Consider the following 7,113-nt stretch of genomic DNA (forward strand, 5'->3'; position numbering starts at 1 on the left):
TATTTTGGGATATTTAAAAATAATTGAATTTTTGGTCATATTTGGTATGACTTATATATATGGGCTTATTTGTCCCTCAATACTCCATTATAAGTGCTTGGTCCTTATGGAGAAAATATTCTACATCAAATTTCACTATAAGTCTCTGAAAAACAAAAATCTGCAGCTCTAATATTTATCACGATTATACCGTTATTATTTTGAGATATATAAAAATAGTTGCATTTTTGGTCATATTTGGTATGACTTTTGAATAGAGACCATTTTGTCCCTCAATACTCCATTATAGGGACTTCATGTCAATGGAGGAAATATTCTACATCAAATTCCACTAAATGCCCCCGACCACTAAAAATCTATAGCCCTAATATATATCGTGGTAATTCCGATAATATATCGGTTATATACAAATATAGTTAATTTTTGTTAAATGTTGGTATTCCTTTCAAAAGAAGCCAGTTTGTCCTTCTATACTCCATTATAGGGACTTGGTCTTAATGGGGAAATTATTCTACATCAAATTTCACTATAAGTCCCGGAACAACAAAAATCGGTAGCTCTAAAATATAGCATTAATATACCGTTATTATTTTGAAGCATATAAAAATAATTAAATTTTTGGTCATATTTGGTATGACTTTTGAATAGGTACCATTTTATGCCTCAATACTCAATTATAGGGTCTTAATGTCAATGAAGGAAATATTCGACATCAAATTTCACTATAAGTCTCCGAACAGTAAAAATCGGTAGCTTTAATATATGTTAGGAAAATATTATTGCATATATGGGTAATACCTTATAACCTAACCTTATAATTTTAGTAAAATTTCTTATGTTTTTTCGAGAAGAGGCTAATTTGACCCTTAATGCTTTGTTATTGGGACTTAGTTTCAATGGAGGATATAATCTATATCAAATTTCACAATAGGTCTCCAAGCAAAAAAAATCGGTAGCTCTAATATATAACATGAAAACAAGGTTATCAATTTTGCCTGTATAACATATTTATATAATGTTGGCCATATTTGTTATGTTCCGAATAGAGGCCAATATGTCCCTTAAGAGCCAATTGTGTGGGCTTGGTGTCATTAGAGAAGATATTCTACATCAAATTTCACTATAAGTCTCCGAAGAACAAAAATCCGCAACTCTAACATATATTATGGAAAAGTGGGTATATTTTCGGGTCATTAAAAAAACTTATAAATATTGGGTCAATTTGATATTTTGATAGATGTAGTTTTTTTTTAAATTATTTTTTCAATATCCCACATAGGCGTAGGATATTTTAAAATATTTTTCCATAGACGTAGATTTTTAAAAAATATTTAAATATTTTTTTTTGTCCCAACATAAATTGAAATTGTTAAAAAATTTTTATGACATACCAATGGCGTGGATTTGTTAAAAATACCCACCAAAGACGTGGATTAAATCAAAAAAATCAAAATCTTTTTTTGTTAATTAGTTTACGTTCTCGATCCTCCTAAAACTTGTCCACACGATCATCGTAGCTTGAAATATACCTCTGCTATTATTATTATTGTTGTTGGTTTTGCTATTAAATACAAAACGTAAATATTTTTTAAGGTGTGTATACGGCCATCAGTTATTTATGTTGACATCAAAAGACACACACAACAACAAATAAATAAATATGTTTTTTTTGCAAAAAAAAAAAAAAAAACTAACATCTCTTTTTAAATCTCGGACTTACAATTTGAACAAGAATGTTCATTATCATGTTGAATACATATCTTTTTTTTCTGTCTCACTCTTGGTAACAAATTTATTGCGAAAAAAATTTTTTTTTTCGAAATGAATGAGAGTTTAAATAACTATTTATCATATAAAAAACGATTTAGCTTTTAAGCTAAGCCAAGCTAATGTTAGCCGGACGGGGTTTAGAAGCAGCAGCAGCAACGGCGAATGTTGATGATGACAACATACCCTCAGGTTTTTTGTATTTATTTTATATATATGAATTGACAGTCTAAGCTAACAATCGTTTCATTTTTTCTCGTTTATTTTTTTTCTTTTAATTTATAGTAATGAGAAGAAAAAATGTGCTCAACAATAATAAATTCTAGACAAAAAATTCATTTAAATATTCATCAACGAAAAAATTGGGGAAGAAAAAAAATAAAAAAAAAATATTCTCAAGCTTTTTCTTTGTAATAAAAAAAAATCGGTTAATAGTTGTCAATGGGATACTGAGTGGGAATAGAACCTAAGATTTGAAATTTGAATTGAAATTTAGAAAAAAATTATATTTTTTTCATAAAAATATGTTGTTTTTATAGAAAAAAATAATTATCCATAATTTTTTTCTTATAAAAAAATTATATGTAATTTTGTTCTATTAAAAAGTAATCGATCGATGTTCTAAAGAAAAATCATTTAAATTTTTTTTCTATGTTTCTAGTCGACATTTTTATTAAGAAATAATCGATATTTTTCTATAAACAATATATCAATATTTTTTATTAGAAAAAAAAAATCAATTAATTATTTGTTTGAATAAAAATTTATTTGATCATTTTTTTTTATCGATTTTAATATTTTTATATAAGAAATTAATCGAAATTTTGTTTATAACAATATTAATCGATATTTTTTTATACAAAAAATTAATCGATTTTTTGTAAAAAAAATATTAATCGACATTTTTTAACAAAATTAAACAATATTTTTTAACAAAATAAATCGATATTTTTTTATAAAAAATTAATTGATAATTATTTTATAAAAAATTAATTGATATTTTTTATATAAAAAATTAATCGATATTTTTTTACAAAAAAATTAATCGATAATATTTTTATAATTGTTTTTTTTTATAAAAAAGTTTCATTAATTTTTTATAAAAAATAATCGATAACATTTTTATAAAAGTTAATCGATAATTTTTTTTACAAAAAATAATCGATAATTTTTTATAAAAAACATTAATCGAATTTTTTTTAATATAATCGTTTTTTTGGTATTTTAGTTATCGATAACACGTATTTTAAGAGAAAAAAAAATATCCGATATAAACTGTTTCTGTAGAAAATATAATCGATAACTATATTTTCTGAAGAAATAATTATCGATAACAACATTTTCTATATTAAAAGTGTTCCATAACAACATATTAAAATTTTCTATAAGATAACGATAACAACATTTTCTATAAGAAATAATATCGATAACAAAAATTTCTGTCGTAAAAAAGATCGATAACAATATATATTAAGAAAATTGGTATGAATAACAAATTATTTTAAGAAAACTGATACCGATAACAACGTTCTTTGTTTTTTAAAAGAATCGATAACAATAGTTTTTATAGAAAATACATCGATAACAAATATATTTGTAGAAAATGTAATCGATAACAGCAATTTCTATATTCTATTCCACTGAAAATGTTATCGATAAAAATATTTTCTGGAGAAAATATTATCGATAACAATAATTTCTATAGAATAAATATACTTTCTTAAGAAAATGGTAACGATAACAATATTTTCTGTAGAAATTGTTGAAATTGTATTTTCTGGAAAAAATATTTATAATTGGAAATTTTATCGATATCTATGTTATGTTATTTTCTATGTTATTTTCTATTGAAAATGTTTTCGATAACAATATTTTCTATAGAAAAATTTAACGATATATTATCAATATTGATATATTCTTTAGAAAATGTTATCGATATCAATATTTTCTATAGATAATGTTATCGATAGCAATATTTTTAATTGGAAATTTTAACGATAAAAATATTTTTTATAGAAAATGTTATCGATAATGATATATACTACAAGAAATGTTATCGATAACAATATTTTCCATTGAAAATGATATCTATAATAATATATTTTATAGGAAATGTTATCGATAACAATATTTTCTGGAGAAAATATTATAGGTAACAATAATTTCTATAGAAAATGTTATCGATAAATATATTTTCTTAAGAAAATGGTAACGATAACAATATTTTCTGTAGAAATTGTTATCGATAACAATATTTTCTGGAAAAAAATTGCCGATAACCAAATTTTCTATAGAAAATCTTATCGATAACAATATTTATAATTGGAAATTTGATCGATATCCATATTTTTTAGGGATAATGTTTTCAATAAAAATATTTTTATAGAAAATGTTACCGATAATGGTATATTTTACTGAAAATGTTATCGATAACAGTATTTTCCATTGAAAATGTGATCAATATCTATATATTCTACAGAAAATGTTATCGATACCAATATTTTTTGCAGAAAATGTTACCGATAATAGAAAATGTTTTCGATAACAATACTTTCTAAAGAAAATGTCACCGATAACAATATACTCTATAGAAAATGTTATCGATAACTATATTTTCTATAGAAAAATTTAACGATAACAATAGTTTCTATATAAAATATTATCGATAACAATATTTTATAAAGAAAATATTATCGATAATAAAATTTCCTATACAAAATGTTGTCGATAACAAAATTTTCTATTGAAAATGTTATCGATAATAGTATCTTTTATAGAAAATGTTATCGATAACAATATTTTTTACAGAAAATGCAAGAATGATCGATAACAATATTTTCTACAGAAAATGATATCGATAACAATATTTTCTATCGAAAATGTTATCGATAACAATATTTTCTAAAGAAAATGTTATCGATAACAATATTTTCTAAAGAAAATATTATCGATAACAATATTTTCTATAGAAAATATTTTCTATAGATAATAGTATCGATAACAATATTTTCTATAGAAAATATTATCGATAACAATATTTTCTACAGAAAATGTTATAAATAACTATATTTTCCATAGAAAATTCAATCGATATCAATATAAAATCTTATCAATAGAATTTTCAAATTCTAAATCTACTGCCTCTCTACGATGATTACCCCATTCCAAACACCCACACCACCATCTGCCACAACTATTTAATTGCCATACTTGCAGTATGTCATCTCTCCATGTAGTTGTTGTAAATAATTTGTATTGCCATAGTTGTTGTTGTGCCACTTATGAGTCAAAATTGCAATGTAAAAACAACAACAACAACGAAAATTTGAAAACTGCATTTAAATGAATATTTCCACTTTTAGGAATTTAGCGTCAAAGTCAAATCTAAGATTTTGTTTTTTTTTTTAAATTATGCAGCAATTGCAAAATTTTGAAAAATGATCTCAGAGCACTTGTTCGTCGATGTCGCCGTTGTTGTAATTGTTGTTGTTGTTGTTGCTATTCGTTGTCTGTCATGGCTTTGTGAGTTATGACTTCACTCAAAAGCCAAAGGAAATGAATTAAAAGTTTTGCAAAAAATAAAAAAAAAATATCATGCCGATCTCTGTGTGTCGCTGTCATGTTGGGGATTGTGGCTGTGACTTAGAGTATCGGAACTTGCGAACAATGAGCTCGAAAGAATAATTTCACATAATTATTTTAAATGATTTTGAATGGCAAAAAAAAGACAAACAAAAAAAAAAATTGGTAACAAAATATTTAAATGCCGCCTGTGGTTATGGTGGTTTATGAATGGAATGGCTAATTTATTCAAATTTATGTGAAGAATTTATTATTAAAGATTTGAATTAGCATTTAATTTTTTTTTGCAAAAAAAATGCATTTCAAGGAAGTCAGGGCCATTTTTGCAAAAAAAAAAAAAAAAAAATTCAAGAATTAATTCAATATTTTAATCAATAATTACAGTTTATATTCAAAACTTGTTTTGAAAATTTTTTCAAATTAAAATAATCATCAATTGATTACCTCATTTCTTCATACAGAACAAAAATAATTTCTCCCGAAAAAATTCAATATTTTTTTTCAAAATTTTTTACATTTCTAACACACAAACCTACTAGCGGCTTGCCAGCGAACCTGTCAGCCAGCTAGCATGCAATTATCCACATATTCATTGAATTTCTTTTTGAACAATTTTCAAAACAAACAAGCCAACAAAAAAAAAAAAAAAAATAATAATAAAGAAGCAATAATAATAACAAATTCAAAAAACAAAATACTCCAACAAACAAACACAAAAAAACAACAACACCAAATGAAAGCGTGAAAGTTGTTACTCTTGAGCTTCTCAAAAAAAAAAAAAAATCATTGCAAGAAGAAATTATTTTCTAAAAAGAAAAAAAAACAATAACAAAACGTGATGATTGCACATCATTGTTATGGCCATTAACGCCAGCGGCAAACAAGTGCATTTTGTCTTACAGACGCCAACGACGGACAGACAATTCGGCCGGCAGACAGCCACACCACAACATCATCGAAGCATTTCCATCATCTTGTAGGCATTTCTTTTAACGATTGAGGTTATTTCTGCTGACGAAGTAGTTGGCACCCCAAAACATAATTGGAAATAATCTTGAATGAAGATGCACACGAGTTTAAAATGATTTGGAGAAAGAGATCGATTTGATTTTTCAATTAAAAAAATCAATAAAAGTGGACAATAATAAGGTTTTCTTTAGAAAATGCGATCGATAATAACATTTTCTATAAAACAAAAGATCGATAACAACATTTACTATAAGAAAAGGTATCGATAACAACTTTATTGAGAAAAAATGTGATCGATAACAAAATTTTCTAAAGAAAATGAGATCGATAACAACATATTTTAAAGAAAATGTTATCGATAAGTATGTTTTCGGCAAAAAAACTTATCGATAAAAACAATTTTTTTAACAAAAGTTATCGATAACAACATTTTCCATAGAATGTATGATCGATAACAACATTTTCGATGAAAAATATTATCGATAACTATATTTTCGACAAAAAATCTTATCGATAATAATATTTTTCATAGAAAATGTGATCGATAACAACAGTTTTGATGAACAACTTTATCGATAACCATATTTTTGATGGAAAAAACGTTATCGATAACAATATTTGTTATGAAACCCCTTATCGATAACAAAATTTTCAATGGAAAATTTTTATGATAACAGCGTTAAACATATTAAATACTATCGATAACAATATTTTTATGAAAACACTTATCGATAACAACAATTTTTATAGATAATCTTATCGATTACAAGATTTTCCATAGAACGTGATCGATAA

This window comes from Musca vetustissima, unplaced genomic scaffold, assembly GCF_032173495.1.
Source record: "Musca vetustissima isolate MV318-11 ecotype Yass unplaced genomic scaffold, APGP_CSIRO_Mvet_v1 utg57907, whole genome shotgun sequence".
NCBI classification, from domain to species: domain Eukaryota; kingdom Metazoa; phylum Arthropoda; class Insecta; order Diptera; family Muscidae; genus Musca; species Musca vetustissima.